Source organism: Triticum aestivum, chromosome 2B (assembly GCF_018294505.1).
Source record: "Triticum aestivum cultivar Chinese Spring chromosome 2B, IWGSC CS RefSeq v2.1, whole genome shotgun sequence".
NCBI lineage: Eukaryota > Viridiplantae > Streptophyta > Magnoliopsida > Poales > Poaceae > Triticum > Triticum aestivum.
Genome location: NC_057798.1, coordinates 757,971,977 through 757,994,936, shown reverse-complemented (window position 1 = coordinate 757,994,936; position 22,960 = coordinate 757,971,977). Strand labels below are relative to the sequence as shown.

General features: G+C 44.2%; 2 long non-coding RNA genes across 2 annotated transcripts; both read left to right on the top strand.

The window, feature by feature from the left end:
* Window positions 1-17,487: 17,487 nt before the first annotated feature.
* On the top strand, window positions 17,488-18,064 carry LOC123042504 (uncharacterized). Its single transcript, XR_006418815.1, has 2 exons — window positions 17,488-17,704; window positions 17,806-18,064. It is a non-coding gene; the product is annotated as an uncharacterized lncRNA (long non-coding RNA).
* A 2,285-nt stretch (window positions 18,065-20,349) lies between these two features.
* LOC123042503 (uncharacterized) lies at window positions 20,350-22,141 on the top strand. Its single transcript, XR_006418814.1, has 2 exons — window positions 20,350-21,675; window positions 21,778-22,141. It is a non-coding gene; the product is annotated as an uncharacterized lncRNA (long non-coding RNA).
* The last annotated feature ends 819 nt before the right edge of the window (window positions 22,142-22,960 follow it).

The window sequence follows — 22,960 nt, the reverse complement described above, 5'->3', positions numbered from 1 at the left end:
CACGATGATGGAGATCATGATGATGGAGATCATGGTGTCATGCCGGTGACGATGATGATCATGGAGCCCCGAAGATGGAGATCAAAAGGAGCAAAATGATATTGGCCATATCATGTCACTATTTGATTGCATGTGATGTTTATCATGTTTATGCATCTTGTTTACTTAGAACGACGGTAGTAAATAAGGTGATCCCTTACAACAATTTCAAGAAGTGTTCTCCCCTAACTGTGCACCGTTGCTACAGTTCGTCGTTTTGAAGCACCACGTGATGATCGGGTGTGATAGATCCTTACGTTCACATACAACGGGTGTAAGACAGATTTACACATGCAATACACTTAGGGTTAACTTGACGAGCCTAGCATGTACAGACATGGCCTCGGAACACGGAGACCGAAAGGTCGAGCATGAGTCGTATAGTAGATACGATCAACATGAAGATGTTCACCGATGATGACTAGTCCGTCTCACGTGATGATCGGACACGGCCTAGTTGACTCGGATCATGAAATCACTTAGATGACCAGAGGGATGTCTATCTGAGTGGGAGTTCATGATGAACTTAATTATCCTGAACATAGTCAAAAGACCTTTTGCAAAGTATGTCATAAGCTCGCGCTTTAGTTCCACTTTTTAGATATGATCCTAGAGAAAATATAGTTGAAAGTTGATAGTAGCGATTATGCGGACAGGAGAAAGCTTATGTCCTTAATGCACCGCTCAGTGTGCTGAACCCCAAACGTCGTCTGTGGATGTTGCGAACATCGGACATACACGTTTTGATAACTACGTGATAGTTCAGTTAAATGGTTTAGAGTAGAGGCACCAAAGACGTTTTTCGAAACATCGCGGAACATATGAGATGTTTCGAGGGCTGAAATTAGGATTTCAGGCTCGTGCCCACGTCAAGAGGTATAAGACCTCCGACGATTTTCTTAGCCTGCAAACTAAAGGAGAAAAGCTCAATCGTTGAGCTTGTGCTCAGACTATCTGAGTGCAACAATCACTTGAATCGAGTGGGAGTTGATCTTCCAGATGAGATAGTGATGTTTCTCCAAAGTCATTGCCACCAAGCTGCAAGAGCTTCGTGATGAACTATAACATATCAGGGATAGATATGATGATCCTTGAGGTATTCGCGATGTTAGACACCGCGAAAGTAGAAATCAAGAAGGAGCATCAATTGTTGATGGTTGGTGAAACCACTAGTTTTCAAGAAGGGCAAGGGCAAGAAGGGATACTTCATGAAACGGCAAATCAGCTGCTGCTCTAGTGAAGAAACCCAAGGTTGAACCCAAACCCGAGACTAAGTGCTTCTGTAATAAGGGGAACAGCCACTGGAGCAGAATTACCCTAGATACTTGGTAGATGAGAAGGCTGGCAAGGTCGATAGAAGTATATTGGATATACATTATGTTAATGTGTACTTTACTAGTACTCCTAGTAGCACCAGGGTATTGAGATACCGGTTCGGTTGCTAAGTGTTAGTAACTCGAAATAAAAGAGCTATGGAATAAACGGAGACTAGCTAAGGTGAGCTGACGATATGTGTTGGAAGTGTTTCCAAGTTTGATGTGATCGAACATCGCACGCTCCCTCTACCATCAAGATTAGTATTAAACCTGAATAATTGTCATTTGGTGTTTGCGTTGAGCATAGACATGATTGGATTATGTCTATCGCAATACGGTTATTCATTTAAGGAGAATAATGGTTACTCTATTTATTGAATAATACCTTCAATGGTCTTGCACCTAAAGGAATGGTTTATTGAATCTCGATCGTAGTGATACACATTTTCATGCCAAAAGATATAAGATAGTAATGATAGTACCACTTACTTGTGGCACTGCCATGTAAGTCATATTGGTATAAAACGCATGAAGAAGCTCCATGTTGATGGATCTTTGGACTCACTCGTTTTTGAAAAGTTTGAGACATGCGAACCATGTCTATTGGTGTATACGCATGAAGAAACTCCATGCAGATGGATCGTTTGGACTCACTTGATTTTGAATCACTTGAGATATGCAAATCATACCACATAGGCAAGATGACTGAAAAGCCTCGGTTTCAGTAAAATGGAACAAGATAGCAACTTGTTGGAAGCAACACATTTTGATGTGTGCAGTCCAATGAGTGCTGAGGCATGCAGTGAATATCGTTATGTTCTTACTTCACAGATGATTCGAGTAGATGTTGAGTATATTTACTTGATGAAACACAAGTCTGAATTATTGAATGGTTCAAGTAATTTCAGAGTGAAGTAGAAGATCATTGTGACAAGAGGATAAAATGTCTATGATATGATCATAGAGACGGATATCTGAGTTACAAGTTTTGGCACACAATTAAGACATTGTGGAAATTGTTTCGCAATTAATACCGCCTGGAACACCATAGTGTGATGGTGTGTCCGAACATCATAGTTGCACCCTATTGGATATGATGCGTACCATGATTTCTCTTATCGAATTACCACTATTGTTCATGGGTTAGGCATTAGAGACAACCACATTCACTTTAAATAGGGCACCACGTAATTCCGTTGAGATGACACCGTATGAATTATGGTTTAGAGAAACCTAAGTTGTCGTTTCTTAAAGGTTTGGGGCTGCGACGCTTATGTGAAAAAATTTCAGGTTGATAAGCTCGAACCCAAAGCGGATAAAATGCATCTTCATAGGACACCCAAAACAGTTGGGTATACCTCCTAATTCAGATCCGAAGCAATAGGGATTGTTTCTTGAATTGGGTCCTTTCTCGAGGAAAAGTTTGTCTTGGAAAGTTGAGTGGGAGGATGGTGGAGACTTGATGAGGTTATTGAACCGTCACTTCAACTAGTGTGTAGCAGGGCACAGGAAGTTGTTCCTATGGCACCTACACCAATTGAAGTAGAAGCTTATGATAGTGATCATGAAACTTCGGATCAAGTCACTACCTTACCTCGTAGGGTGACAAGGATGTGTACTGCTTCAGAGTGGTACAGTAATCCTGTCTTGAAGGTCATGTTGCTAGACAACAATGAACCTACGAGCTGTGGAGAAGCGATGGTGGGCCCAAATTCCGACAAATGGTTAGAAGTCATGAAATCCGAGATAGGATCCATGTATCAGAACAAAGCATGGACTTTGGTAGACTTGCCCGATGATCGGCAAGCCATTGAGATAAATGGATCTTTAAGAAGAAGACGGACGTGGATGGTAATGTCACCATCTATGAAGCTCGACTTGTGGCGAAGAGTTTTTCACAAGTTCAAAGAGTTGACTACGATGAGATTTTCTCATCCGTAGCGATGCTTTAGTCCGTCGGAATCATGTTAGCATTAGCTGCATTTATGAAATCTGGCAGACGGATGTCAAAACGAGTTTCCTTACCAGTTTTCGTAAGGAAAGGTTGTATGTGATACAATCAGAAAGGTTTTGTTGATTCTAAGGATGCTAAAAGGTATGCTAGCTCCAGCGATCCTTCAAAGGACTGGAGTAAGCATCTCGGAGTTGGAATGTACACTTTGATGAGATGATCAAAAGATTTTGGGTTTATACAAAGTTTATGAGAAACTTGTATTTCCAAAGAAGTGAGTGGGAGCATTATAGAATTTCTGATGAGTATATGTTGTTGACATATTGTTGATCAGAAATGATGTAGAATTTCTGGAAAGCATATAGGGTTATTTGAAAGGTGTTTTTCAAAAGAAAACCTGGATTAAGCTACTGAAACATTGAGCATCAAGACCTATGAGGATAGATCAAAAACGCTTAATGGTACTTTCAAATGAGCATATACCTTGACATGATCTTGAAGGTGTTCAAGATGGATCAGTCAAAGAAGGAGCTCTTGCCTGAGTTGTAAGGTACGAAGTTAAGACTTAAAGCTCGACCACGGCAGAAAAGAGAGAAAGGACGAAGGTCGTCCCCTATGCTTTAGACGTAGGCTCTACAGTATGCTATGCTAAGTACCGCACCTGATGTGTGCCTTGCCACTTGCCTGGCAAGAGAGTACAAAGGTGATCAAGGAGTGGATCACCAGATAGCGGTCAAAATTATCCTTAAAGGAATAAGGATAGGTTTATCGATTATGGAGGTGTTAAAGAGTTCGGCGTAAAGGGTTACGTCGATGCAAGCTTTAACACCTATCTGAATGACTCTGAGTAGCAAACCAGATACGTATAGTGGGACAACCATTTGGAATAGCTCCAAGTGGAGAATGGTAGCAGCGTTTACAATATTACCTAGAGATTTGCGAAGTACATACGGATCTGAATGTTGCAGACCCGTTGACTAAAACCTCTCTCACAAGCAGAACATGACCAGACCCCAGATTCATTGAGTCTTAATCACATGATGATGTGAACTAGTTTAGTGACACTACTAAACTCTTTGGATGTTGGTCACATGGTGATGTGACCTGTTAGTGTTAATCACATGGTGATGTGAACTAGATTATTGACTCTAGTGCAAGTGGGAGACTGTTGGAAATATGCCCTAGAGGCAATAATAAATTAGTTATTATTATATTTCCTTGTTCATGATAATCGTTTATTATCCATGCTATAATTGTATTGATAGGAAACTCAGATACATGTGTGGATACATAGACAACACCATGTCCCTAGTAAGCCTCTAGTTGACTAGCTCGTTGATCAATAGATGGTTACGGTTTCCTGACCATGGACATTGGATGTCATTGATAACGGGATCACATCATTAGGAGAATGATGTGATGGACAAGACCCAATCCTAAGCCTAGCACAAAGATCGTGTAGTTCGTATGCTAAAGCTTTTCTAATGTCAAGTATCTTTTCCTTAGACCATGAGATTGTGCAACTCCCGGATACCGTAGGAATGCTTTGGGTGTACCAAACGTCACAACGTAACTGGGTGGCTATAAAGGTGCATCACAGGTATCTCCGAAAGTGTCTGTTGGGTTGGCACGAATCGAGACTGGGATTTGTCACTCCGTGTAAACAGAGAGGTATCTCTGGGCCCACTCGGTAGGACATCATCATAATGTGCACAATGTGACCAAGGGGTTGATCACGGGATGATGTGTTACGGAACGAGTAAAGAGACTTGCCGGTAACGAGATTGAACAAGGTATCGGTATACCGACGATCGAATCTCGGGCAAGTATAATACCGCTAGACAAAGGGAATTGTATACGGGATCGATTGAGTCCTTGACATCGTGGTTCATCTGATGAGATCATCGTGGAACATGTGGGAGCCAACATGGGTATCCAGATCCCGCTGTTGGTTATTGACCGGAGAACGTCTCGGTCATGTCTGCATGTCTCCCGAACCCGTAGGGTCTACACACTTAAGGTTCGGTGACGCTAGGGTTATAAAGGAAGCTTGTATGTGGTTACCGAATGTTGTTCGGAGTCCCGGATGAGATCCCGGACGTCACGAGGAGTTCCGGAATGGTCCGGAGGTAAATATTTATATATGGGAAGTCTTGTTTTGGTTACCGGAAAAGTTTCGGGCGATATCGGTAATATACCGGGACCACCGGGAGGGTCCCGGGGGTCCACCAAGTGGGGCCACCTGCCCCAGAAGGCTGCGTGGGTCAAGTGTGGGAGGGGACCAGCCCCTAGGTGGGCTGATGCGCCCCCCACAAGGGACCCAAGGCGCAAGGGAGAGTGGGAGGGGGCAAACCCTAGGGCAGATGGGCCCTAAGGCCCACCCCAGGCGCGCCTCCCCTCTCTCCCCCTCTTGGCCGCCTCCCCAAGCCCCATCTAGGGCTGGCCGCACCCCTTGGGGGTGAAAACCCTAGAGGGGGCGCAGCCCTCCCCTTCCCCTATATATATTGGAGGTTTTTGGAGCAGCCCAACACATGAGAACTTCTCCCTCTTGGTGCAGCCCTGCCTCTCCTCCTCCTCCTCTCCCGTGGTGCTTGGCGAAGCCCTGCTGGATTGCCACGCTCCTCCACCACCACCACGCCGTTGTGCTGCTGCTGGATGGAGTCTTCCTCAACCTCTCCCTCTCTCCTTGCTGGATCAAGGTGTGGGAGACGTCACCGGGCTGTACGTGTGTTGAACGCGGAGGTGCCGTCCGTTCGGCACTAGGATCTTCGGTGATTTGAATCACGACGAGTACGACTCCTTCAACCCCGTTCTCTTGAACGCTTCCGCTTAGCGATCTACAAGGGTATGTAGATGCACTCTCCTTCCCCTCGTTGCTAGTTTCTCCATAGATAGATCTTGGTGACACGTAGGAAAATTTTGAATTTCTGCTACGTTACCCAACATAAGGCCCATATACTCCCCGGCGAATTCCCGTAACTCTCCGGTACTCCGAAAAATACCCGAATCACTCGGAACCTTTCCGAACTCCGAATATAGTCGTCCAATATATCTATCTTTACATCTCGACCATTTCGAGACTCCTCGTCATGTCCCCGATCTCATCCGGGACTCCGAACTCCTTCGGTACATCAAAACTCATAAACTCATAATATAACTGTCATCGAAACCTTAAGCGTGCAGACCCTACGGGTTCGAGAACTATGTAGACATGACCTAGAACTATTCTCGGTCAATAACCAATAGCGGAACCTGGATGCCCATATTGGCTCCTAGATATTCTACGAAGATCTTTATCGGTCAAACCGCATAACAACATACGTTGTTCCCTTTGTCATCGGTATGTTACTTGCCCGAGATTCGATCGTCGGTATCCAATACCTAGTTCAATCTCGTTACCGGCAAGTCTCTTTACTCATTACGTAATGCATCATTCCGTAACTAACTCATTAGCTACATTGCTTGCAAGGCTTATAGTGATGTGCATTACCGAGAGGGCCCAGAGATACCTCTCCGACAATCGGAGTGACAAAACCTAATCTCGAAATACGCCAACCCAACATGTACCTTTGGAGACACCTGTAGTACTCCTTTATAATCACCCAGTTACGTTGTGACGTTTGGTAGCACCCAAAGTGTTCCTCCGGTAAATGGGAGTTGCATAATCTCATAGTTACAGGAACATGTATAAGTCATGAAGAAAGCAATAGCAACATACTAAACGATCAAGTGCTAGGCTAACGGACTGGGTCATTTCAATCACATCATTCTCCTAATGATGTGATCCCGTTAATCAAATGACAACTCTTTTGTCCATGGCTAGGAAACATAACCATCTTTGATAAACGAGCTAGTCAAGTAGAGGCATACTAGTGACACTATGTTTGTCTATGTATTCACACATGTATTATGTTTCCGGTTAATACAATTCTAGCATGAATAATAAACATTTATCATGATATAAGGAAATAAATAATAACTTTATTATTGCCTCTAGGGCATATTTCCTTCATACAACACATCTCGAATCCAATGATATCAGACTTCTATATGCTTAGACCTTGAATGAAAGCTTGCATTCTTACTCAAGTGGGTAGCACTTTGGTTGTCACAAAACAACACATACTTGTCTTGCTTAAAATCAAGCTCACAAGCAAACCATTTCAGCCACAATAGCTCTTTGCTCGCCTCTGTTACTGCAATGAATTCAACTTCAGTTCTATTTAGTGCCAAACACTTATGCAGCCTGCTTTGCCATGACATTGCTCCCCTGCATAGGTAACCAAGTAATCTGAAGTAGACTTCCCATCTCCAGCCATGTCAGAATCTGAAAAAGCAACCAGCTTGGCCTCACCATCACGAAAGCAAAGTTTCAGATTTGTGCTGCTCCGGAGATATCTCAAAAACCACTTCACGACTTCCCAATGAGGTCTTCATGGATTGGAAATAAATCTGCTTATAGTACTAACTGCATGAGCAATGTCAGGCCTTGTGTAAGGGCATATTTCTCCCTAAGTGGTTTTGGTGATTGGCGAGAATGCCTTTGCGGACTAATCATGTGCTTTGAACATTTCAGATATCTCATGTCTATGCACTAGATGATTCGAAGCCCCTTGGAGCCTATCGAAGACGGAGGTTAATTATCGATGTTTCTTTTTTGTGGATTTGATTCGTAGGAAAGCCGTAGTACTAAGAGGGGGTCCGCTTCGGAAAGGTATGTATGGAATCAACATGTACACAGCCCCATATGCACCCACGGCTTCCTTTCCCTTCTCTAGAGCTTCTCCATGTTTTCTTTGGTGTTTCAGCATCTTGCCAGCGGTAGTACCGCTAGTGCCCACGATAGTACCGTTTATGTGGTAGTACCGCTGGGTACTTTCGTGGCACTACCGCTTAGGGTTTCCCCGAGCGTGCAATGTTCTATTGTTGGTCTGCAATTCACGGTAGTAGGGCGGCAGTAGTGTGGTAGTACCGCTCCGGTGGTACTACAGCCTGTACTACCATCTCCACTACCGCTTGCAGGGTCTTCCTCTGTGCAAGGTTCTGTTCCCACTTTGCGCTAAGCGGTAGTAGAGCGGCACTAGGACGGTAGTACCGCTTCGCACGGTACTGCCGCCCCTGGCACCCTCTACTACCGCTGCCTCTCCAGGTCTAAAAGCCCTTGGCGGTAGTACCGCCAGGGTCAGCAGTAGTACCGCTCCAGCGGCACTACCGTAGGTACACTCTATGTGTTTTAGGCTTGTGCGGGGTAGTACCCCCTAAGCGGTAGCACTGCTCCTAGATGCGGTAGTACCGCTTAGCTGCGGGCACATGGCCGAAAACGGTTGGATTTTGTTCCCCTATATAAAGGGGGGGTCTTCTTCTTCCTAGGGTTGACCTCTCCCCCCAAGCTTCATTGCCTTTCAAAAGCTCATCCTTGCCCGATCTCTCTCCCTAGCCAATCAAACTTGTTGGTTTTCTAGGGATTGGTTGAGAAGGCCCCGATGTACACTTCCACCAAGAGAAATTTGATTCCCCCCACTAATCCCTGCGGATCTTGTTACTCTTGGGTGTTTGAGCACCCTAGATGGTTGAGGTCACCTCTGAGCCATATACCACTGTGGTGAAGCTCCATGGTTTTGTTGGGAGCCTCCAATTCGGTTGTGGAGAGAGCCCCAACCTTGTTTGTAAAGGTTCGATCGCCGCCTTCAAGGGCACCAATAGTGGAATCAGGGCGTCTCGCATTGTGTGAGGGCATGAGGAGAATACAGTGGCCTAGTGGCTTCTTGGGGAGCATTGTGCCTCCACACCGCTCCAACAGAGACGTACTTCCTCTCAAAAGGAAGGAACTTTGGTAACACATCCTTGTCTCCACCGGCTCCACTCTTGGTTATCTCTTACCTTTACTTGTGCAAGCATTTATTGTGTTGTATCCCTTTTTTGCTTGTGTGCTTGTTGTTGCATCATATAGGTTGCTCACCTAGTTGCACATCTAGACAACCTATTTTGTTGCTAAGTTTAATTTGGTAAATAAAATATCAAAATTGTTAGTTGCCTATTGATACGGCTCCAACGTATCTAAAATTTTTGATTGTTCCATGCTGTTATATTATCATTCTTGGATGTTTTACAATCATTTTATAGTCATTTTATATCATTTTTTACCAACCTATTGACATAGTGCCCAGTGCCAGTTGTTGTTTTCTGCATGTTTTTTACATCAGAGGAAATCAATATCAAACGGAGTCCAAACGCAGCGAAACTCCTGGAGGATTTTTTTGGGCCAGAAGACATCCAGTGGGCCAAGGAAGCACCTGGGGGTGGCTCAAGGGGAGCAACACCCACCAGGGCGTGCTAGGAGGCCCAGGCGCGCCCTGGTGGGTTGTGCCCACCTCGGGTGCCCCCTGAACCTTCTCTTTGCTCTATAAATACCCCAATATTCCAGAAACCCCTTTTCATCATATTTGCCTTTGCGGTCTATTTTTCTTTGCATTTATTTTCAGATCTATTAAACAAAAAAATTAAAAATACCTTGCTGCAATTTATTTGTTCCGTGATCTATTTATCCAATCTACCACTTTTATCTCACGTTATTTGCCTATCTTGAGGCGTCGTACCCTAAAGGGATTAACAACCCCTTTAACACGTCAGGTTGCGAGTATTTGTTATTTGTGTGCAGTGCAGGTGCTGTTTACGTGGTGTGAGGAGGTTCTCCTATTGGTTCTATAACCTTGGTATCTTCACTGAGGGAAATACCTACCGTCGCTATACTGCATCATCCCTTCCTCTTTGGGGAAATACCAACGTAGTTCTAGCAGACATCACTATTCAACCCCCGCCAGTCAACCATATCGATCATTTCACCTTGTACACACCATAGCATACATCAAACTCCCAACCGCTGAAGCATAAGGAACTTGATGAATTTCCTTTTTCATCTCATCAGTGGTAGGACACTGCTTTCTACTCAACTTGAAATGAGCTGCTAGTGGACAACTCGCAACTTTAGCATTTTCCATCCTGAACTTTTGAAGTACCTTCTCAATATACTTCTCTGGAGACAAGTACAACTTGTTGCAATTTCTGTTTTGCTCAATTCTCATTCCGGGAATGTTCTTTGCTGGACCTAAGTCTTTCATAGAAAAACATTTTCTCAACTCCTTCTTCAACTTAGCAATCCTAGAGACATTCTTGCCAACAATCAGGATATCATCAACATAGAGCAATAATATGATGAAATCATTACCTAAGAACCTCTGAATAAACACACAATAGTCTGAGCTACACTTCTTGTAGCCTTGCTCCGCCATGAAAGTTTCAAACTTCATGTACCATTGTCTTGGTGCTTGTTTCAGGCTATAGAGACTTTTCTTCAGCTTGCACACATAATCTTCTTTGCCTTTCACAAGAAACCCCTTAGGTTGCTCCATGTATATTTCTTCCTCTAACTCACCATGAAGGAATGCAATATTCACATCCATCTGCTCAACCTCCAAGTTGAGACTTGCTGCCATGCCAAGGATTACTGTTATGGATGTCATCTTCACAACCGGAGAAAAGATCTCATCATAGTCAATGCCTTTTCTCTGGACGAATCCTTTTACAACTAGCCTGGACTTGTACCTTGGATGTGATATGTGCTCTTCTTGCTTGATTCTGTAGACCCATTTGTTCTTCAAAATTTTCTTGCCGTTGGGCAACTTCACCAACTCATAAGTATGATTCTTTTGCAAGGAATCCATCTCTTCTTGCATAGCGTTTTTCCACTCATTCTTGTGCTCATCTTCCATTGCATCTGCAAAGCATTTGGGTTCTGAACCGTCAGATAATAATTGCATCTTGTGCTCATCTTCCATTGCATCCACTCCTCTATTATGAACATTTGTGTTAAATTATTTTGGTCCTCACTGGAAATTCGTTCTATCCCTTTTGGATCCAGGAACAAACTTGATTGTTTTGGTTTACCAAACAAGTTATTGTAGAATTTTGTGATATAGGTTTGAGATTTTCTTGTCCCTCAACAATTCCATCATCTCGATATTACTGGTGAATGAAATTCTTCCTCCTCCTTCCATTTTCTTTTGAATGGTACTCCATCCGTTCCAAAATACTTGTCATGTTTTTAGTTCAAATTTGAACTAAAACCACGACAAGTATTTTGGAACAGAGGGAGTAATATCTAGTGTTAATCCTCATGTAATTCTTTCTCATGCGTTCTTTGCCACTTTATCCCCTCTCACTCACTACTAGGGAAAAGCCTATACACAAAATCTTACCAGCAGCGCGCTCTAAAATAAGGCGCTACTGCTACGTAGCAGTAGCACGTGCAAGGTTAACTCGCTGCTGAAATAGATATAGCAGTAGCGCGCCTGCTCTAAGACGCGCTACTAATATAATTCCCACGAGGCCGCTGCGAGGCTAGTTCTAGCAGCAGTGCGTTATCACGAAGAGCGCTACTGCTACATAGCATAGTAGCAGCGCATTTCGCCAATAAGCGCTACTGCTAAGTTTACTACAAAAATTTAGTCCCACCTCGCTCCGTGAAGAGAGTTTCTACCAGCTTAAATATGTTACTTCTCATACTTTGACAAGCACTTGGTCTTCACTGAACTCTATGTGTAGAATTTGTGGCTGCAATATGAGTCCTCATCGGTTTCTAAACCGGTGAGGACTCATATTGACAAATCAGATTGTACACAAAAAGATCATTGATGATCAATATATTTTTGAAGTCTATTTTTTTACATGGTGACACATAGCAGTAGCGCTTTCTTTGTGAAAGGCGCTACTGCTAGGTAGTTTAGTAGTAGCGTCCTTCTCTATAGCGCGCTACTGCTAAGCCATTCCATCTCCTACCCCTCCCCCTATCATCGATCCGATCCACTCACATTCACACACTCAATGGATCTCCCCCTCACCCCCCGCGTCGGTCCTCCCCCGTCGCCCCTCCTCCCTCTATGCCGTCGTCACTTCCTCCTCCTTGATGGACTCGGTACCGGCCTCCTCCTCCGTCCTCCCTCCACTCGCCACTGGCGGGCCCCTCCTCGCTCCGCCTTTCTCCTTCGTCCTCCCTCCACTGGCCGCCGGTCGGCCCCTCCTCGCTCCGCCTTCCTACTTCGTCCTACTCTCTTCTCCCTCCTCGAGTCACCCCTCCTTCTCCCTCCTCCCTGCTACATTTGGATTTAGTAGGCTAGTTCATATGCAACATTTTGATTTAGTTGATATGATTTAGTTGATTTAGTAGGCTAGTTGATTTAGTTGATTTAGTAGGCTAGTTGATTTAGTTGATTTAGAACATTTTGATTTAGTTGATTTAGTAGGCTAGTTGATTTAGTTGATTTAGTATGCACCATTTTATTGTTGCTTTTTCTGTACATGGATAGGTAGATGCTTTTGTTTTTTTTGCAATAAGTTATTTTTTGGCAAAATGTAGGTGGTACCTTGTCATCTAATATGTTACTAGATTTTAGGATTATAAGTGTCCATCAAATTGCTTCTCGCGGAAGAACAAAAAATATCACATGCTACTGTTTTTCTCGTGAAGTGGATCGTTAATCCTTTGCTCATATTGCTTTAGGAAAAATGGTGCCACCACCACCACCACTATGTCGACTGTGCAAGTCAAGGTGCGCCAGCAGCCTTGCAACTGGCAAGCTGTTCGGCATCTACTTCCAGCCGAGTTTTCGTCATGCGGCGGTAAGAAATTAGATGAAATGTAATAACTATTTTATTTTTAGTGTTGGCATTACTGCATTGTGTCATTTTGCTTATTTTACACAGATCGTCCCATGCAATGTGAGGTTGAAATTCAACAAGCTGACAGGAGACACTGTGACATTTGAGGCTCCTGGGGGGCCGTACACTATGGAGGTCGAGAAAGGACGCAATATGTCGCAGATTGGAGGAGATGGATGGGCCCATTTCGTCGCCCGCATGCGTCTTACTGGTGGTGAGTGATCAGCTTCTCCTTCAGAGCTGAAAGACCGAAGCTGGCTTCATTTATCTCAACCTGGTGGAAGATGATGAAGATGATGAAGATAATGAGGACCCACTCGATGAAGATGACGATGACCCACTTCATGAAGCCATCTTAGCTCAAAGAATGAGGCTGAGCGAGGAGGAGGTGTCCAACCTGTGGGACATAATTCCGCCACGTGCTGACTTTTTCGGGGTGCCATTCGTGACATGCCTGACAAGTACCATGGTTGATCGACATGATATGGTATGTTATACTTACAAATGCAAATTAACCGATGAAATACTTAGTGTACAGTCCAGTGATATGGTATGTTGTGTGGAATCTAGTCGATGATATGTTTTAGTGTAGAGTTCGATCACATGCTTATTAGTGTAGAATCTAAGAAACTATTAATAGTGTAGATAATCCATATGTACTTATTTGCGAGGCTATTTATTAATTGATATGTTTTTCTTATTTAGAAATTGGCAAAGAGCCTATCTGTGAGTTATGGTATCGAGCCTGATGAAGAAGGCTCAGCTGGACTACGCCTTACTGCAAGGGGCTCCGTCACAACCTGTACTTACCGTGTGGACACGGACAGTCGCACACACTTAAACTCGGTTGGATGGAAGAAATTCCTCGATGGCAAGAATCTTCGTGTTGGACAGGCCATCCTAATTACTATCAGGAACACCAACCGCCCAGGCTTGAGGATGATGATTGTCTTTGATATCATCTAGAACTACATATGTGTGTGTGGCTATATCATCTAGAACTACATATGATGATTGTCGTCGATATCATCTAGAACTACATATGATGATCGTCGTCGATATCATCTAGAACTACATATGATGATCGTCGTCGATATGACCTTGTACTGCTTGAGGATGCATGTTGACTATGCATGAAATTGTTATCTAGTACTCCCTTTGTTCCAAATTACTCGTCGTGGTTTGAACTAAAACTACGATGAGTAATTTGGAACGAAGGGAGTACTACCTAGTACTTATAATGGTTTATGAATTTGATATCTAGTAGTAGTACCTAGTATCTGAAAAGGGAAAGAGGGAAAGGGGTACGGAGGAATGAAAAGGGAAAGAGGGAAAGGGGTACGGAGGAAAATGATGAAAGATATAGCAGTAGCGAGGGACAACGAAATCGCTACAACTAACTAATAGCAGCGCGTTCCGCAAAACCGCTGCTGATATCGTCAACAATAGTAGCGCGGGTACGGACCGCGCTACTACTATAAGTTAGTTGTAGTGCCTTATTAGTAGCGCGTCTGCCCGCGCTGCTGCTAGCCTCAAAACCCGCGCTACTACAAGGGTTTTCCCTAGTAGTGACTGCAACATCATCCTCGTGCTTTCTTGGCATTGTCGTTTGGATAATATATCTTCGACAGATAAAACCTAAGACTCACTTAACTTGTCTAGCCTATCAAGCTCGTCCTATCAAGCTCGTCTAAAAGCCCCTTATGTCCTCTGTAATTAGCTTCAATGTTTTTGTTCCACCCCTAGCCATCTGTTGCCATCTATTTAGACAGGTGGGTCCAACAAAGTATTGTCCCCAAACCTCAGACACTAAAAGCATCTACAACATGACTTAGCAAATATGACCTCCTAAATGCCTGCGGACCGGCCGCGTCCGTTTTGAGCCCCTATTTTTCCGTCTGCGCAGCGACGCTCCTCATTTTCTTCCTCATATGACCGGGCACTTGCACGTACGTGATTGCTGGTGATGAAGAGAGAGAAAGAAAAGAATGAATAAAGAAAGAGGAAAGGTGGTCTGGGATGGGGCCGCATCCTACGTGACGGACTAACGGGGCGTGCCCGAGCGCGTCCGCGAGCCCTTATATTCTCCCTACATTTGTCCTCAATATGGGGGTTCGCGGACAGCCCGGACATATAGGGATGATGTGAGGGGTCCGGTTGGGCCTTTTTCCCTTCTCTCTCCTATCTGGTCATTGACCGGATGTATCTGCGGGCACTGGCGGAGCTACATCAAGGCTACATGGGCCATGGCCCGCCCAACTTTGTAGCATTTCCTTCTATGAAAGTCAGCTCATGAGCCCAGAAAAATCAGACATTGGTATTCTTTTGCACTGTCGCCTGCCCAATCTTTTGTTGGAAGCTTTGCCAGTGTCCGCGGGCGTATGAGAGAGGGTTTGATGCGTCCGGCTATAGATGCTCTAATGCTTCTAGTTCAGACCGAAGAATCAGCACCTTTCAAATTTGAATACTTGTGAAATCTTGCGTACGTACCTCACCAGATGTGTCACATGTTCCACCATGGTGCTGACAGCTAAGCGCCTAAGCGTAGCAGTGTAGTAACATCTACTCGGCCAGCATGCATGCATGAATGAAGCGCCTGTAGCCAGCACCCTGCATCGAGTTGATCATGTTGAATGTATGCAGATTGCACGTTGATCACCAGTTCAGCAGAGGAACAGCGCGCCATATCTTTGCACTCAGTTTGAGTATTTTTGTTTTGTTTTGTTTTGCATGGAAGAAGCGACGCGCGCGCGTGGGAGAATCTCGGGGCCTTTTCCCGAGCGTCAAAGGAGACGACAAGCCCTTTGCATGCAACAAGCAACGGCAGAAATCACTGTTTTGACCTAAGGACGAAATCAATTCACAAACTAAACTGTTCTGAGAAAAAATTCACCCAACTGACATTTTTATGTGGCGCCCGATAGCTAGGCGCCATACTACACTGTGTAGCGCCTAACACACAGGCGCTACACATCTGGACAGCGTGGCACCCCGGAGCCAGGCCTGGCCCCACCCCTGATGGTGCAACGCCTAGGCGAAAGGCGCTACACTATCATGTGCAGCGCCTAGACGAAAGGCGCTACACATGCACTTACTAACCATCTCGGGGGCAACAGAGAGCAAGACTAAAAATTGATTGATCCACCACGCGTGGCCTGACCGGCGAGCTTAAACGCATAGGGCGCGGCGTGACCTGACATGCCATGACATGCACGGTCAGAATTTGAGTTACTACCTGCTGTGGTTGATCTGCAGGTTGGTTGGCTCAGGGGCAGAGACTGGCTGCTGGTCACGTATTTGTACACCCATGCTCCTGCGGTTAAAAGCAAGCAAGCACGGACCCTTGGACGGTCACCGCGGATCTTCTCCATCCCTGTTATGTGTCGGCCACTATGCAATCAGATCAAATGATCTTCTTAGAAAGAAAAAAAGAGCCCGGGGTATGATCAGAACGAGCATATGTGCATGGATCGATTAAATAAAAGGAATATGTAGCCCAAGATCAACAAGAGTGAGCGCGCGCTGGAGAGAGTAGTATATTCGTTTAGTTTCGCCAGATTTTGTCTCTCCTTCAGTAATGACCAGGCATTGAGCAGTGGAGTACAACTAGCAACTAGCCAGTGTAGTTAATCAAGAATAGTGTCGGCCGGCCCGTGGTGGTAACAGTAAAACGGAAGCGCAGAGCTGTTGCTACTAGCCACTGCAGGGCAGTACGTACGTAAACAGTAAATGCGCAACAGAACTTACCAATAGTAGGGATAGATTCATCGCATGGCATATCTACCTACTGCGAGCAAGGCAGGGCAAGTGCAGGTAGTAACTCAAATTTTGACCGTGCATGTCATGTCACGCCACGCCCTATGCGTTTACAGCTCAGCCGGTCATGCCACATGCGGTGGATCAATCTTGCAGCGCCTAGACGTTAGGCGCTACACTGTATCGTGTAGCGCCTAGCTCTCAGGCGCTGCACACTGACTTAGCAATTTTTAGCTTTGCTCTCTGTTGCCCCGAGGCGGTTAGTAAGTGCATGTGTAGCGTCTTTCGTCTAGGCGCTGCACATGATAGTGTAGCGCCTTTCGCCTAGGTGCTGCACCATCAGGGGTGGGGTCAGGCCTGGCTCCGGGGTGCCACGCTGTCCAGATGTGTAGCGCCTGTGTGTTAGACGCTGCACAGTGTAGTGTGACGCCTAGTTGTCGGGCGCCACATAAAAAGGTCAGTTGGGTGAATTTTTTTCATAACAGTTCAGTTTGTGAATTGATTTCGTCCTTAGGTCAAAACAGTGATTTCTGCCACAAGCAACACATGCACTGATGCATGCATGCATGCACGATCTCCCTCAGAGTCAGAGCTCAGAGCTCAGGGCACGGCATGGCGGCCCATGCCCCTAGAGAAACGACACGAGCTACGCTGCCATAGCCATGCATATGATCAACTGGCCACTACGGCATCCCATGCCTAAATGGCTTCAACTAGCCGACGTGCCGCGACAAGGCTGCTATAAAATCACCCACGGCTCCCGTGGGCAGCCCTCGGGGGACCGGCCGGAGGTGTTTTCCTCTTGGTCTCCCCTCTTCTATCCGAGCTTGGCAGAGAGAGATGTATGTGCTCGTGACATCTATCTACGGCATGTCGCCATGTCGGGGTAGATGATCAGATCATTGGCCGGTGATACATAGCCCCCCTGGTATACATTGGCTGCTTCTTCTTTCTTCTTGTCTTCATTTTCAGTCGTGTTCTGCAGGCGTACGATTCTGAGTTTCTTTCATCTTGAATCTGTGTGTGAAGGATAGATCAGATGCGCTCGATGTCCGGGGAGCGGTGGCAGCGCGGAGACGTCGGCACCAGCCGGGGAGATGCCGTCGGTCTCCGAGCCAGGGTAGAAGAAGAAATAGGTCATGTTGCTAGCAGCTTCTGTCCATTTATTTACTTTTGTCGTTGTTACGGTCTCGCTGTTGTTCGATGTGCTTTTTCGTGCCCTCCCTTTGTGGTCGTAGCTAGGTATTCCTTGTCGATGTTAATCGAGATCGTTCTTCTGGACCATCTATTTACATCTGTCGTTGGGAATGTTTTGTTGGGTGACAATGCGTTGCCTAACGTTCCATGTTTCAGTTGCAGGTTCGGGCACCTCTGCAAAATTTTGTAGGATTCCGTGACCCTTCTGCCATTCATTTCTGTTACTGTGGGGGTGCCTGAAGTCTCGGATGCTTATTTCTGTCCTTCACTTATTTTTGCAATTGTAGCTGGAAATGGGTTTATCATGCTTCAACTTCTTTAACTGATGCGAGAACTTCAATTACCCCGTCGAGAATAACACTGCATTATCTATGTAGACGAACAAAAAAGTATGAGCTATAACTTCATAATTATCACCTAGTCGTTGCACGCACAATTTTTGACTCCCCTCTAATCACTTATATGTTTTCCCACAAATAAGAAATCATTTTCAGCTAAGAAAAACAAATAAGAATCATTTTTATGTTAATAACGCCATCATCTCCTTACTTCCTCCGCTTCAAATTAATGTAAACAGTTGGAATATTGTTGCAAGTGAAATTAACGTTGACCAAGTTTAATATCAACATCTATAAAACCAAATTTGTTTCATTAGTTTCACCATCGAACATATTTTCGTCCTAGATATATTTTATGTTCTAGATATTAATGTATCTTTTGTGCACATAGTCGAAGTTGAACAAGTTCGATCTACAACAAAGCTAGAACTTCATTCCCCGCAAAAATAGAGTTAGAACTTCATTTAATTTGGAAAGGAGCAATTAGTTTCTACGTCAAGCGAAAATGCACAATAGAGCTTGAGCTCCATGGAGGTTTTTCTTTAAAAAAAACAAAAATCACATTTAACGGTTTTGAAAATTCTGAAAACAAATCACACATGTTCATATGGATGTAGACTACATGTGTGTATAGTTTGATGATGGTATACATTAAGATGAGATCTACACAAAAAAGGCAAATATGGGAATTTGAAAATACTCCCTTCGTTCCGGAATATAAGGTGTATTGGTTTCCATGCAAGTCAACCATTTGAATGTTTGACCAAGATTATAGAAAAATATAACAATATCTGGAATACCTAATAGATAAAATATGAAACTACTTTTCATGATCAAATGATAAAAATTTCGTATAGTGGATATCTATTTTTCTAAAAAGTCGGTCAAACATGCACTCGTTTGACTTTTGAAAAAACAAATACACCTTATATAGTGTTCACTATTAAAAATGCATGGATTTATCTTTTATGTGTATAGCTCGCATGTCACTGCATTTGATTGTGAAACTTTATAAACTTATAATCCATATGAACATGTAGAATTATTTTCAGATTTTCTTGAGCTTTGAAATATGCTTTTTGATTTATTTTTTAAAGGCTCTATGGAGCCCGAGCTCCAAACTGCCTCTCTCCCTGTTGTGCTACTCTGTACCCCACAAAAATCCTAAATCCCCCCCCCCCCCCCCCCCCTCTAATCAAAAATTGCCATGTAATCCCACTGGTATGATCTTCGGAACTGCTATCTTTCGTAGGTGTAGCAAAGCTCGTACCCCGCCAGCCTCCATAAACCTTTGGATGTACCTAGCCTAAACAAATTCCATTATTAATATAAAAAGCACTGGTTACTTTGATCCAAACACAATACAACATACTTACAATATGCCTAAACTTGCCAATTACCCTCCACTACCACTGGTTATAATGCTTTTCTAACCAGTGCATCCTTCGGAATCGCACACGTGTTGATGCACCCCTCCTAATCGTGCATTGCACATGTTGAGTTACTAGTTGTCGTAAAAGGCACAATGGTTTCACCTTTCGAGGTTCGGACAACAACTTCTTTTGTTCACATTAGAAACTCAACAAGGATCCAAACAAAATGTGTGCACTGAACTTTTGGGCAGTGCCAAATTTACCACTGAAGAAATCATGAATTCAAATATGCCTCTCAAAATCTGCACCAGCTACAAAATACGCCTCTACTGTCAGTCGACCTTTTTTTTTGTGAAAAGCTAGTTGACCGTTATTTAGCCAACCAGTATATATGCACTAAGTGACGAGTGGAAATTATAATATAGGGTAATAAATATTATTTTACAATTTTTTACTCCCCCTTTTCTTAATTTCCCTTTTGTATGGAGAACAGCATATAGCTATTTCAACGAGATCATCATCTTAGACACTTATTTCAGCGACTATATATGGACAGTCTGGATATGTAGTGCAAACAGCTACCAAGCTAGTAAACTTTCATAATTAAGCAGACCGGCCACATGATAGCACCCAACAAGGTACAAGGTTGGCCGAGCACTTTAATTAAAAGAGCATCCATAATTCGAATGATTTTCTTCCGTTCAAATCATTGCACTTTATAGCACCAAAAGAGCTAGCATTCCAGTTGGCCGAGTGACTAGAGGCCCCAATGTTTACGGAGCAATCTAAAGTTGGAACAAGGAGGAAATGACATGATTAAATTGCATGCTGAATGATTCTTGATGGTTGGTATTTGTAGGACGAGCTGGAAGCGTGGAATGATAGAACGCAGCTCCCTTTTTCATTTTTAAAATAAATATTTTATTTCTAATTAGAGGGAACAGATATAAGATTAAAAAATTGTATAGCTGCTGCAATGCATGAAAACAAATCCGTAAAAAAGTAAATCATAAAATAATAAAATATAGATTTTTTAGGAGAATAATAAAATAGAGAAACTAAATATATTGGAGGGAGAACGGTACCAAAGCCTAGCTTGGCTAATTAACTTTATACCCGGGCCTGGCCGGCCTCAACGGGCCGATTCTTCCTCGGGTCTTTGTCGTCCCAAGCTCAAAGTCACACGCGGCGAACCAACATGTGATTGGATGGTTAGAAGGATCGTGGTATACACCAGTTGGTATACACAATACATCAGAGTTCAATTCTAGACTCGACATTGGTGCCTGTATTTTTCTGAATTTTTTCAGGCCTTTCGGCGATGTTCGTCCAGTGGATGAAGACCTTCCCTTCAAATATGCTCGTGTATGTGAGCTCGAGCTCACAAGAGCACTTTCGCGTGTATGTGAGCTACTTTGATTAATTGTACTGTCTCACACACGCGAGTCCATCATGCGGTACGCCGTCCGGATACGTGTGCACACGAGTGTCACGCATGTGGAATACCGAAGGTTCCCGGCTTCTCCAAGCTGGGCCATCGAGATCGAGGCATCGATGGTCGACCGCGGGATTGCATGGTGGGACAACGTAGTTACGGGAATATATGCATGCAGATAGGGAAAAGGCAAAAGCTATGTGAATGAATATTACCGATCCTTCCGCGCGCGTGGGCCGTCCCTGTCGTGTCCGCTGAAACTGGCCGACGAGAGCGTTTGGTCCCCGTCCACCTCGCCGTGTATAAATCCGTCCTCGGTGATCGCTGTGACCACTCACCACTAGAAGCAATAGCAACTTGAACTTCAGACTTCAGAGCACAATTTGCCAGCCAGTCAAACTCAAGAAGGATTCGACACAGCTCGCTCGACCACATGGCCAACTTCACCGCCCAGCTCAAGGAGAGGTTCCTCGCCCTCGTCGACCGCGTCACCGGCTGCGGCCGCGGTTCCGCGGCCAAGGAGAAGGAGGAGGCCACCAAGCCGGCCATGAAGGAGGTACGTGCATACGACTCTGTCCCGTTTCCATACCTCGTAGAGTACTAGTATGTGTGTACATAGCAGAGAACTCAGCGTGTGTGCCTTTTGTTTTTGTTGCAGCACGTCGAGATTCGATCGAGAGCTCCCAACGTGTCAGGAGGATCAGGGGCGGGAGTCAATTAGCACACTGCATGCATGCTGATGCGGGCTGAAGATGTACTGTATTTGTCGTTGCAGATTCGTGCGCCTGTTTCTTTCAGTGCACGCCATGTAATTAAGCTTGCGGGTTCTTGTTGTTTCCTGTAACTGTAAGTGTGCCGCTTTGTTGTGCAATCTCCTCCTGTTAATTTCTTGGGACGAAATCTTGTGTAATCTCCACGTACGCCGGCCGCGAGGCTTGGTGTGGAGTGATCTAAAAGATCTTATACTATTTGTTTACAGAGGGAGTACGTATAAGGTTAATAAAGGGTATTTTTGTGGAGAAGATAGTGCTTTGCATCAAGGAATTTGCTCCATTTTCCGTTTCATGCAGCTGTATGGACACGTAATGCGGTGCATCAAAGCGGCGAACACCTGTGTAAGCATCACGATTAGCTATAGCAAAAAAGAAAAAGGATTAGCTATAGCAAAAATCTTATGAGCTATACGATCAGGGCCGGTCCTGAGATTTCGGGGGCCCGGGGCGAAACTAAAACATGGCCCCTTAATGTATACGTACAAAAATAGTCAATATATGTAAGTATATTGATATGCTCGGGCAAAGTTACAAAGCCACACAATATACAAGATCAACTAATATAATTTTACTAATTATTATGGCACAGTCACAAACCAATAATTTTCTAGTACAGTATATCCTTAGGTAATGTACAATCATTTGATTATCAATGGTCATATTGTAACAATGAACTAAAAGTGTGTCTGGGAAATTATGAGAACAGATCTTGGAGACATGGCTAAAGGAAAACCTATGATTGAAGTGCTCAGACAAGAAAAGTGAGGCAAGTGATGCAGAAAAATCATTATCAATATTGGACCTACGTTCTCCAAGACATGTATACAAGTCAGATGTTCTTATGCAAAAAGTGAGCAACCATGAGTAAGTTAGTACTGCCAGTACAACGCTCACTTGCGCTAGTTAATACCAACTTAACAGTAAACGGCAAACAGTAGACACCGAATATATTAATCAGCTAGATATTTGAAGAGAAAATGCAGTCTTGCCTTCCGTCAGGGGGCAGCCACCAAGAGCATGGACTTCAACCACGCAGCAGCAGCAGCAGCGACTACAGGCAGAAGCTTT